The sequence below is a fragment of the Muscardinus avellanarius genome, assembly GCF_963383645.1.
Source record: "Muscardinus avellanarius genome assembly, chromosome: X".
Classification (NCBI taxonomy): Eukaryota; Metazoa; Chordata; class Mammalia; order Rodentia; family Gliridae; genus Muscardinus; species Muscardinus avellanarius.
In genome coordinates, this window is record NC_137792.1 from 73,485,288 (window position 1) to 73,498,013 (window position 12,726).

The window sequence follows — 12,726 nt, forward strand, 5'->3', positions numbered from 1 at the left end:
AAAGCTTCCAATTCTCTTGATCTTGGATGAAGCTTCATTATTGCATTTAAAACAAGTTTCCAGGTAATGCTTGTTCTGCTTTCTGGGAACCACACCTTTGGAATCATCTGCCTAAGTTCAAAGGCTCTAATACAAAGGAGAACTGCGTCAAATCAGCAACTTTTTCCATGCTGAGAATGGCCTGGATGTAATTTCCTTGCTTTCTTGGAAACTTGCTAAGGTTTCCAACATAGTATGCAGGCTGACCTCACTTTGAGCCATGTCCTGTGACCCAGGTGGGCCTACCTTCCAGCGGCTATGACCCATGAAAATGAAGGGCTTAATGTGGAATTATGTTGTGTTGACCTAGGGTTAGCAGGTCTTGATGAATGGGAACTCTGCTTGCTTTCTGGCTTTCCCAGATCAATTGCGGTATTTGAGATGACTCCCACGCCCCTGCCCAGGCTTTTATGTAGAGTGTTTCCAAAGGAAGTTATTAAATTGAATCCATTTATAATCACAGGTCATCTTGGCCTTTACTATATATTACCCTGCTGAAAGCCTCATGATCACAAGTGTCTCTGGCCTTTTTAACTATGTGGTTTCTGAAGCCCTGGCCATTGTTTTCTATAGTAGTCTGAAATCTGAACTAAAACTTGGCTATGGAGAAAAGCTGCCTTTCTGTGACTTGTCCTACAGAAATAAGCCAGTCTCTGGGAGCATCATTCTGTAATGTGATTCTGAATTCTTTCACTTTCCTTGACCATGGCTTGTTCCCCGATATCTTGCTGAAATGAGACTTTCATCTGTGCTCCTTTCTGTCTCTCCATACCAGAAGCTCATAATAATGCCACTCTGCTTCAGTTGATTATGAGCATGCCCTGCAAAGTGAAATGGAGCAAATAATGTAGTCAGCTGGTCTTTGAAAGCCACGTTTAAAGCTAGGTGTGGTAGTGCACGGTTGTAATCCCAGTACTTGGGAATGCAGGTTCGAGGACAGCCTCAGCAGGTAGTGAGACTATGGTCAACCTCTTAAGACATTGTTTCAAAATTTAAAAAAAATTTAAAAATAGGGATGGGGGTATAGCTCTGAGGTAGAATACCGTTGGGTTCAATCTCCAGTACCACAGAAGAAAGACTATATATATATATATATATATATATATATATATATATATATAGGGAGAGAGAGAGAGAGAGAGTCAGGTTTATAAATGATTCTGTGCATGTTGTTATATATAAACTTGTTTATGTCGTGCTTCTAAAAACACAATTGAGCCGGGCGTGGTGGCGCACGCTTGTAATCCCCGCGCTTGGGAGGCAGAGACAGGAGGATCGCGCAGGTTCGAAGCCAGCCGCGCGCGCTGGCTTAGGAGACCCTGTTTCCAAAATGAAAATGTAAAAATAGGTCTGGGAGTGTAGCCCGGAGGTAGAAGGGCTTCCAGGAACCCCAGTACCACCAAAAAAATTTTTTTAAATAAAAAATAATAAAAACACAATTGAAGTTTGGAGTAGGGTAAATGAAGGTTACTCTGGGAAGGACCTTGTTTTCATTGAAGGGTCCACTAATTAACTTTTGTCATTTAAGGCACCATCCAAAATAAAAGACTTAAAATGATTTAGCTCAAAATTTCCTGGGTCAGGAATTTAGGCAGAGCTCATCTAGTGGTTTGCATCCTTGTATGTGTTTTCTTCAAGAACTGAGGTCCACTACTGGATCAACTAGGGGTTGGATGCTTTGTGGTAATTACTTCAGCTAAAGTGGCATATTTCTGTTCTGTGGTCTCTCATCCAGCAGACTAATCCTAAATTCCAAACTGGTATGATATTACTTCTGCCATGTTCTATTGACCAAAACAAGGCATAATTTCAGCCCAGATTTAAGAGGAGTAAAAAAAAGATTGTACCTCTTGGTGGGAGGAGCTGAAAGTCACATTACGAAGGACCTAGATAGAAGGATGAAAGAAGGAGTGTAACCAATGTTGTAACAAAGCCAACAGCCACTTCAGGGCCTTTGCAAATGCTAGTCTCATTGGGCATTGTGGCAGATTCCTGTAATCCCAGTATTTGTGAGGATGAGACAGGAGGATTGCAAGTTCATGGCCAGCCTCAGCAACTTTGTGAATTCCCCTGCAACTCAGGGATTCCCTGTTTTAAAATTAAAAATAAAATAAAATAAAATAAAATAGAGTTGAGTGTATATCTCAGAAGTATATCACCCCTGGGATCAATCCCCAGCACATACACACACACACACACACACACACACACACACACACACACACACACAAAATGTTTCCTGGTAAAGTGCTCTTTCTCCAAAATGGCCTTTGATATAGGAGATTAAAGCATGTTAGGGCTTGAAAGGAACCTAGAAACCCAAGATAACTTATTTTCAACCAATAATTGGGGCATATAGTTTGGAAAAAGATCACGAATTATATAATTAGAAATACAATTTTTTTTAGCCAGTCACTATGATTAAGAGAATAAACCAATGAGAAATCAGGATGTTTTTTGGGGTGATAACAAAAGGAAAGGGCTAGAAGGCCACTCAAAGCCTGGAATTTCTGTATCAGAGTGTTAGTGGTTTAAGTTGAATGACATTTGGCATTCAACCTAATGCTCATGTACAATTTTCCTGAGGACCAGCTCTGTTCTCAACCTGACTTTGCTAAAAATCTAGCAAAACGATTCTTACCTATACTGATTTTGTTCCTCAGATACTGAGAATATCTGTGTATATTTTTGGATGTCAGTATTGGGGGAATGCTACTGGTACGTTAGTGGGTAGAGGCCAGAGATACTTCTACACATTCTAAGATGCAGAGTATAATGCCTAGAAAAGGAGTTAGTCAGCCCCAAATGTCAGTACTGTCAATGTCTGGACCTTCTGCAATACAGTAAAAGATCTGAAAAAAGCACCTCAGTGGGTGCTGAGAGCAGGGAGATCAGGCATTACTTTGTCTTATCATGAACACATTATATTCCAGGCCAGAAGTAAGGAAAGGCAAGTGAGGTGCTTGGAGCATGTATTTATTTATTTATCTTTGGTGGTACTGGGGTTCCTGGAAACCCTTCTACCTCCAGGCTACACTCCCAGACCTATTTTATACTTTTTAAATTTGGAAACAGGGTCTTTTAAGCCAGCGAGGCTGGCTTCGAACCTGCGCGATCCTCCTGTCTCCGCCTCCCAAGTATGGGGATTACAAGCGTGCACCACCACGCCCAGCTGGAGCATGAAATTTAAGGAAGCACTCATTATACATGTGCATGATCCTGAGAATTAATGCCTCATTAAATTTTGTACCAAGTGCCACACTAGCCTCATCTTACTATGGTCTTGAAAGAGTGGACTGGTCACACTGTAAAGGTCTCACTCTTAGCACCTCATTACCCATAGATCTGCATGAAGAGCCAAAGGAAGTGGATTGTGCCTCATATATAGGAGATGGACCAATTATTGGCTATGCTACCAGCTGGTACAGAGCTTGACAAAAAGACTGCATACATTCAATCTTCTTACAGTCATATCTAGGTGAGAAACAGGCATCACTACCTACTCCAAAGTCATGATGTCTCCATGAAGTTTGGCAGTGTACTGAGATACCTAGTGGTGGTGGGAAAAATAGATGAATTTGAAAGGTTACAGTGATAAGATAGAATAGAAGAAATAAAATTTTAGGTAAAAAGAAGAATAACTGGGAAGAAAAGGAAGATATGGATTTTAAAATATGAAATCTTCAATTTAGAGCCTTGTTATTCCAAAAGTCAGGCCCACACTTTTAAATCAAAATAGGCTGGCTCAAGAAACTCCTGAGGCTACTAAAACCTGAACTTCATCTTTTGTCAAAGTTCTGTTAGCCTCCAGGAAGATCCCCTAAAGGTCACAACTTTTTAATAAAAAGCCCCATACCCACCTGGCTTCATGTCTCTGCCCCCTGGGATTCTTATCTAAAGGTATTCCTACCTTTTGTGAATAAGGAAGCTTCAAAGAAGAGTCCTCCATCCCATGTGACCTGGCAACCCCTCTCTTCTTGTAAGGCACATAAAAAAGGCAGAGCTCTGAGCAATTGAGGCCATTGAGCCATTTTGCCATTTAGCCAGTAAGGCATTTTGCCATTTTTGTTTGCAATTTTTCTAGCCATTTTATTTTAGCCATTTTGGGGCAGTTTTTGTAGCTCTTGCCTCTCTCCTCACAGTTTGGCTCATGCTTTCAAGATGGTTAGCATTTCCCTTAAACTTGTATCTTTACTTTACTTGAATTAAAACCTCTGCCTTTATCTCTGACTGGCACGTGTTGAAATTCTTTTTGCCACAGAAGCCAAGAACCCACTAAGTTATTTTGTTTTCCCATGACAACAGGAATGCAGGGTTGCAGGGCTGGAAGAAGTAGTAGCTGAAAGGAATTCTCTGTTCACCTGGATCCGGAGCCTAGAAGAACCACCATTTGATTTACTTTGGATTTAAAAGTGACAAGGTCAGAGACAGGCATGGTGGCACATGCCTGTTATCCCAGTACTGGGGAAGCAGAGACAGGAGGATCAAAGATGGGAAAAAAGCCTCATAAATTTAGGAAAACCCTCATGTCAAAATAAAAAATAAAGCCGCCGGGCGTGGTGGCGCATGCTTGTAATCCCTGCGCTTGGGAGGCTGAGACAGGAGGATCGCACAGGTTCGAAGCCAGCCTCAGCTACTTAGTGAGGCTCTCAGCAACTTAGTGAGACCCTGTTTCCAAATAAAATATATATAAAAAAATAAAGCCAAGAGTGGTGGTGGATGCCTGTAATATCAGTACTTGGGAGACTGAAACAGGAAGATCTTAGGTTTGGGACCAGCCTCAGCAATTTAGCAAGACTCCCAGCAACCTAGCAAGACCTTATTTTTTATTTTATTTTATTTTATTTTATTTTATTTTATTTTATTTTTGGAGGTGGTACTGGGGGTGGAACCCAGTGGCTTTTCTACCTCCAGGCTATACTCCCAGACCTATTTTATATTTTATTTGGAAACAGGGTCTCACTAAGTTGCTGAGAGCCTCACTAAGTAGCTGAGGCTGGCTTTGAACCTGTGTGATCCTCCTGTCTCAGCCTCCCAAGCACTGGGATTACAAGCCTGTGCCACCATGCCCAGCAGCAAGATCCCATTATAAAACAAAAAATTAAAAGGCTTCAAGTGTACCTTCGAGGTACAAACTCTTGGATTCAATGCCCAGTATCAATGAGGTAGAATAGAAGAAATAAAGTTTTAGGTAGAAATGAGACACAATGGAAAGGAAAGAATATAATTTTAATGGTCATAATCTGTAACTCATAGGATGTGTCTTAGGCAGAAGCCTCCATGGGCCCACATTCTTAATCACAATGCCATCTTTTCTCCTGTAGGCTGCCCACAATTTATTCCCAATGGCCCCTCTCCTCATCTGGGATGCCTAGTAAGCAAGGAGTCCAGGAGAAGGAGGAAAAAGGTATGGATACCAGTCACCCACCACCCTTCCCCATTGTCAGGGAAACCTGAGGATTAAGAGGAAGTTCAGACCTCCACCGTGGGACCCCACCCACCAGCTCATGGAAGTTCTATAAAAGAACTATAAAAGCCGCAAAGACCCTCTTTTGCCTTTTTGCATCTCTCTCTCTCTCTCTCTCTCTCTCTCTCTCTCTCTCTCTCTCTCTGTTCTTGCTCTTGCTCTGGCTCAAATGCCCTCCACCCCTTACGATGGCCTGCCTTCCCCCTCAAATCCTTCATCTTTCCTAATTAAAACTTCTGATATGTGAAAGCTAAGGAGAAATGGGTCATGGGAGGATCTCAAGGTGAAAAAGGAGATCCTATAGAGGAGCAAATAAGGCAACATAACTTAGGGGATGGTAGGGGAAAGAAGGAAACTCTCTAAAGCACATGATGTACTTAAACAAACATATTGATGTCAACCACTAAGCAAAGTATGGGAAGGAGGGTTGCGGAGGGAATGGGGTGGGGATTTGGTAGGGACTAACTGGGCAATGTGCGCATGTATGTCCACACAAATTTGTTACCCCATTATGATATATGACTGCAATGCACCAAGAAAAATTTAAAAAATAAAATAAGCCGGGCGTGGTGGCGCACTCTTGTAAGTCCCGTGCTTGGGAGGCTGAGACAGGAGGATCACACAGGTTCTAAGCCAGCCTTAGTTACTTAGTGAGGCTCTCAGCAACTTAGTGAAACCCTATTTCCAAATAAAAATATAAAATAGGTCTGGGAGTATATTCCAGAGGTAGAAGGCCTCTGGGTTCCACCCCCAGTACCACCAAAAAAAGAAAAAAAAGAAAAGAAAAGAAAAGAATAAACCTCTGGACATATTAAAATTCTTTTGGCCATGGAAGCCAACAACCCACAGAGGTTATTGTGTTTTCCCATGACAGTACCACAATAAATGAATGAATGAATGAATGAATGAATGAGTAAATAAATAAATGAATAAGTAAATAAATGCTGGAGGTGTATCCCAGAGGTAGAATACCCATGGGTCCAAATTCCCCAGTACCAAAAAAAAATTATACAATCAGTGTCCTGATTAGTCAAGTTGAGTAAAAAATAAGTCATTCCAAGTATAACAAACAGCAAAATATGAATAGTAAAAAAAAGTTCTGAAGCAGAGGTCAAATTTGAGGCAGGAAAGCAATGCAGGTAAAAGCAAAGATAATAAGGAAGCATGTCTGCAATGGCTGAGTAAGGACCTTTGAAAATCCACTCCTTCATTAAAACAATGAGGACCCCAGTAGGAATAGTCAGAATCAACTTTTTGCAGAGTTCTGGAAATGAACAAAAGGCTTACAATAATCCAAGGTATGTTTATTCAAGAAAACGCAGCTAAATCTTGGTAAGAACATTAAAAATTAGGGAGGTTTTAACTTGCCCAATTCTATTGTCACCCTGCCCTGGTCTACGTAGACACAAAAACCTTAAAGTCTAATGACTACTGAAGAAAAAAGGGGTTTGCAACTCTCCTAAAGTCAGTTTCCAGAAAATTATCACTATTTGACTTGTTTGACAGCTTCCTGAAAAGCTCCATCCTTGAGGTTTGGTTTTATTTAATCTGGCACAGAGCTTGTTCTGTGTGAACATTCTTGACCGTAAGTCATTTGTGGAAGTGACAATAGCTTAGTATTTACAGCCACCTGAGGTGGTGTTTGCAGTTGGAACTAACAAGAGGCTGGCCAGCAAACTTAAAAAAAACAACTGGGGAATGAGATGCCTAGAGGGGACTTTGAAAAGCTCCAATATGTTCTTGGGAAGTAGAAGTACAATGCACATGCCTAGGAATGACCTCATATGACTCTAATCTGTCATCTCTGGATGACCTTGAGGCTTTGCACATACAGGAAGTGAAGCCTAAGGCAGAATTGTAAGCTGTCTGCCAGATCCCCAATACACACAAAGAAACATTTGACCAAGACAGGGCGAATCACTAGTTAAAGGCATTCAAGGAAATCTCTGTCTAATCACTAGCTATCCTAGGCCAAACAAGCAGAGACTTGTTTGGTCTCATATAATAAAGATTATAGATGTTACAGAATTAGCTCTGAAAACCCATTATACAGACAAACAAGTAGCAATGACAATGTGAACAACAAAGAGCAATAACAACAAGAAACCCTGGGGAAATATCTTATTTCCAGAGTTACTCATCATAAATATATATATATATATATATATATATATATATATATATATCATAAATACACACACACACACACACACACACACACACACATACATATACATATATATGAAACGGGGGGTTTCTTCTGAGCCCCCAAGATGAAACGGGGGGGGGGTTCTTATTAGAAACCTGGCGTTTCATCAAAGATGAAACGGAGTTTCTTGAGAAGAAACTCCGCGTTTCCTTACCGGGTTCTTGTCTGCGGTGAGCAAAGAATGACACCCGCAGACCGCAGGAAGGGGAGTAAATGGTTTATTGGAAGCAGCAGGGAATAGGGAAAAGTGGCCAAACACCCCAAAGGAGCTGTCGGGGCTCCGGTGTCCAGTAGCTGCCTTCAAGTCACTACCCGAGTGTTGCCCGAGCCAAGTGCCATCAGTTGCAAACTACTTTCTCCCAGGGTCCACGCAATCTGCCAGAAAAGTGCAGGTCACCACTAGGGGCCCTGGTCAGCCTTGATGTCCAACAGAGGCCTTCAGGTCACTACCTGAGAGTAGCCCGGGCCAAATGTCTTCATTGCACTCTGCCTTCTCTCAAGGCTAACACGAACTGCAAGAGAGAGAAAAGCTCCCCAAAAGGGAAGGGGGTTCCCGAGAGGGAAAAACCCAATTTGGTGGCTGCGCTAGGGGTTTTGCCAATGTCTGCGTGTCCTCTTTTGGTTGTGGTGAATTTGGGATTTGTGATTAGTAAACAGATGGCTTTGTGAAACTTTGGTCCTTCTTATCTCTGAACCTTGGCCCCTTGCCCCTCAGGAAATTAAGTTTTTTCTACCGAGGCCTCTTCCCTATCTGCCTACTTCCTTTCTCCCTCTTCTCTTCTTTCTTTCTTTCTCTCTCTCTCTCTCTCTCTCTCTCTCTCTCTCTCTCTCTCTCTCACCAGTACTATATATACTGATTATATAGTGATTGAGCCCCAGGGCATTCTACCTCCAAGCTATACCCCCAGCCCTATTTTAATTTTTTTTTTACTTTGAAACAGGGTGTCACTAGTTTGATGAGAGTCTCACTACTTGCTAAAGCTATCCTATAATCTGTGATCCTCTTGTCTCAGCCTTTCAAGTACTAGAATTACAGGTGTGCAACACCATGCCCAGCTCTATTATAATATTTAAAACTCAAACTTTCAACAAGAAGTTATGACGCTAGTCAGGCTTGGTGGCACATGCTTGTATCACAGCATTTGGGAGGCTGAGACCCAGAGGATCGTGGTTCGCAGACAGCCTCAACTACTTAGTGAGGCCCTCTGCAACTCAGTGAGACCCGATTTCAAAATAAAAAATAGGGCAGGGGGTGTAGTTCAGAGGTAGAATACCCCTGGGTTCCACCCTCAGACACGCAAAAAAAAAAAGTTATGAGGCTCACAAAGAAAGAGGAAGGTATGGTCTTTGCACACGAAAAAAGAATAAGTGATTTCAAAAAGTTTCTAGGAAAAATAAGGTCCAGATGAAAAATTTAATTGCTTTTCTGAACACTAGAAATTAATAATCTGAAAAAGAAATTAATAAAACATTTCCACTTACAATAGCATTAAGATAATAAAACACATAGGAATAAATTTAACAAATGAGTGCAAGTTTTTGCATTGAAAAATACAAAACATTTTGCATGAAATTAAAGAAGCCCTAAGTAAGTGCAAAGACATCCTGTGTTCATGGATTGGAACATTTATTATTTTTACCATGGAAATACTCCCACAATTTGATGTAGAGACTCAGCATGATTTCTATAAAAATATCGGTATATTTCTTTGTAGAAATTAACAAGCTGATCCTAAAATTCATATGAAAATGCAAGGGTCTCAGGATACCCAAAATAATCTTGAAAAGATAGAATAAAGTGACTAACCACATTTGAAATTCTCAAAAGCTTATTTTAAAACTACAGTAATCAAGAGTATGTGGTATTGACATAAGGATAGACGTATAAACTCACAGAAAAAATAAGTCTCATATCTTTTTGGTCACTTTATTTTTGACAAGGATGCCAAGATAATTCAAAGTGGGAAAAGTTTTTCAGTAAATCACAATGGGACAATGGTTATCCATCCACATGCAAAAGAATAAGGTTGGATCCCTATTTCACACCAGATTTAAAAATTTTACTAAATGGATTAAAGTTCTAAAAATAATGGTTATCACTATAAAACTCTATAGAAAAACCTAACTGTAAATATTCATGACTTTGGACTAGATAATGCCTTCTTAAATAAGACCCTAAAAAGAACAAGTGAATAAAAGAAATCTAAGTTTGACTTAATTAAAATAAACTTTTTCCCTCAAATCACACAAAGAAAGCAAAACACAACCTGCAAAATGGTAGGACATATTTTCAAATCATATATTTCATAAAGGACTCATATCTACCATAACAAATAACTCATGCATGTTAATAAAAATTAAAGTATTATAGTGTGCGATGGAGCTGTGGGATCTTGTTCTTAGCTAGTTGAGCAAAATTAGCCAGAACTATACTGCTGCAAGCTTAAGCAAATTTTATTATTACAAAGGTAGAAAGAAGGGACAGACCATCAAAGCACTGCATCAGAAAGGTGCAGTGGAGTGCCTTGAAAGCAAGACACTGAGGTTTTGAATATAGAACAGTTTTTATAAGGATTCATTATCTCCTTTTCCCCACCCTGATTAGGCAATAGTTTTTCACCTCTCCCTGACATAATGCAGGCACAGGCCCACCAATTATCTCCATGGTGTTAGCCTTTCTTGTTAGATTTATGAACAAGTTGTGTTACTTGGTTAATGAAGTTAGGAGTTACGTGGTATGTGCCCACTTTGGAGAAGGTTTGTACCATCCAAGTGTCCTTGAGAAGTTTTTAGCCTTTTTCTATCTCTATCTGCTAGAAGTTATTTATTATGTTGAAAATTTGTCTCTAAAGTATGGAGGATTTGGCCTATAACTCTTTTGTGTACTTGGTAATTAATATAGGTTTTCTTAATTTAAACTAAACCATGGTGAGAATTTAGTGTTTGTTTTAATATTCCATATTTAGTTGGGCTATCAGCTAACTTTTAGCTGACTGAGGTCAATAATGGCTGCAGCTCTTGACTGAGAGCTTAGAGGCAGAGAAAAAGATTTTATTGTTTTGCCTAATTGTGAAAGCTTATTCTTTTATTTATTTATTTATTTTTTATTGGTGCACTGTATTCATGCATCATAGTGGGATACAAACTTTTGTAGACATACATGCACACATCGCCCAGTCAGCCACCACCACATTCTCTCCCCATCCCTCCTTCCCATGCTTGGCTTAGTGGTTGACATCTAGTATTATAGAATTTATCCAAAATTAAAAATGATAATCTCACATAACAGTTTCATTTGTCTGATACCAAGCTGTTGATGACTTAAAGATAACATTTCAATATTTCTTTTTGCTTTCTTTCTTACCAGAGAATATTTTTTCTATTTTTTTAGGTGAAACTATCATATATTTATATATTTATTTTTCAGAAACAAAATCTATCCTAATATGGAATATGGACTCTAGCTACCCAAAATGATCTTGAAAAAGAACAAAGCTAGAAGATATATATTTTCTGATTTCAAACCATATAAAGCTACAATAATTGAAACAGCGTAGTACTGTTCTAAAACCAGATATATAAACCATTGGAGTTAAATAAAAGCCTAGAGCTAAATTCTTCCCTATATTGTCAAGTTATTTTTGACAAGGTTTCCACGAACATTTGGAGGTGGAAATAATAATCTTTTAAATAATTATTGTTGAAAAATAATACTTACATGGAAAAGAATAAAATTGGACCCTTACCTAATCCCATATACAAATATTAACTCAAAATAGATAAAAGACCTAAATATAAATCTTAAGACTATAAACTTTTAGAAGAAAATCTGGGTCATAAATCCTCACAACATTGAAATTGGCAGTAATTTCTTGGATATGATTTCAATGGCACAGGCAACAGAAGAGTATACAAACTCCCTAAAAAATTTAAAAAAAATATTGTATATCCAAAGACAATGTAAACAGAGTTAAAAGTTACTAATAGAATGGGATAAAATATTTCCAAATGCTATATCTGAAGGTATATTGATATTCCAACTAGAAATCCTAAAAATTAACAACAATAAAGGCAAACAATACAATTTAGAGATAGGTAAAAGACTAACATAAGTAATGAATCTCCACAGATAACCAATCTTAGTTGTCTGTTGGATGGAAAATCTTGTTTCTCTGGTTCTGGTGTGTGTTACCTATTTCTTCTTTGTAGTTAATCTCTTTGAGTATTTTCTCTAGCACTGGTTTTGAAGACATAAATTCCTTCAGTTTCTGTTTGTCATGGAAGCTTCTTATTTCTCCATCTAATTTGATAGAAAGTTTTGCTGGGTAAGAAATTTTTTGCTGGAAGTTGTTTTCTTTCAGAGTTTGGAATATGTTACTCCAAGCCCTTCTGGCTCTCATGACTTGGTTTGGGAAGTCTGGAGTGATTCTAATTGGTTTGCCTCTGATGTCACTTGGTCCTTTGTTTTTGTTGCCTTTAAGATTCTCTGCTTGGCTTCCACATTGGTCATTTTGACAATTATGTGGCGTGGGGATCCTCTTCTCCGATCCTTACAATATATCTTACAATATGAATATATCTTACAATATGAATGGACCTTGAAGACATTTTGATAAGTAAAATAATCATTTGTGAAAGGAGAAATACTGAATGATTCTATTTATATAAGCTGCTTAGAATATTCAAATTAACAAAAACAGAAACAAGATTGTAGTTTCCTTTTTTAGTTACTTAGAATTTTTATTTTTCTGTGCTTTTACTGATGCAGTATAGTCAAGATTGTAGTTTCTAAAAGCTGGGAGTAGAGGGACATGAGGAGTTATTATGTAATAGGTATAGGGTTTTAATTTTGCAAGATGAAAATATTCTGGAGATGAATGGTAATGATGTTTGTACAATGTAAATATGTTTAATGCTACTAAACAGTGCAGTTAATAATGTTAAAAATGATCAAAATATTTGAATAGACATTTATTCAAGGGAAATATACAAGTAGAGAAATACAAATCAA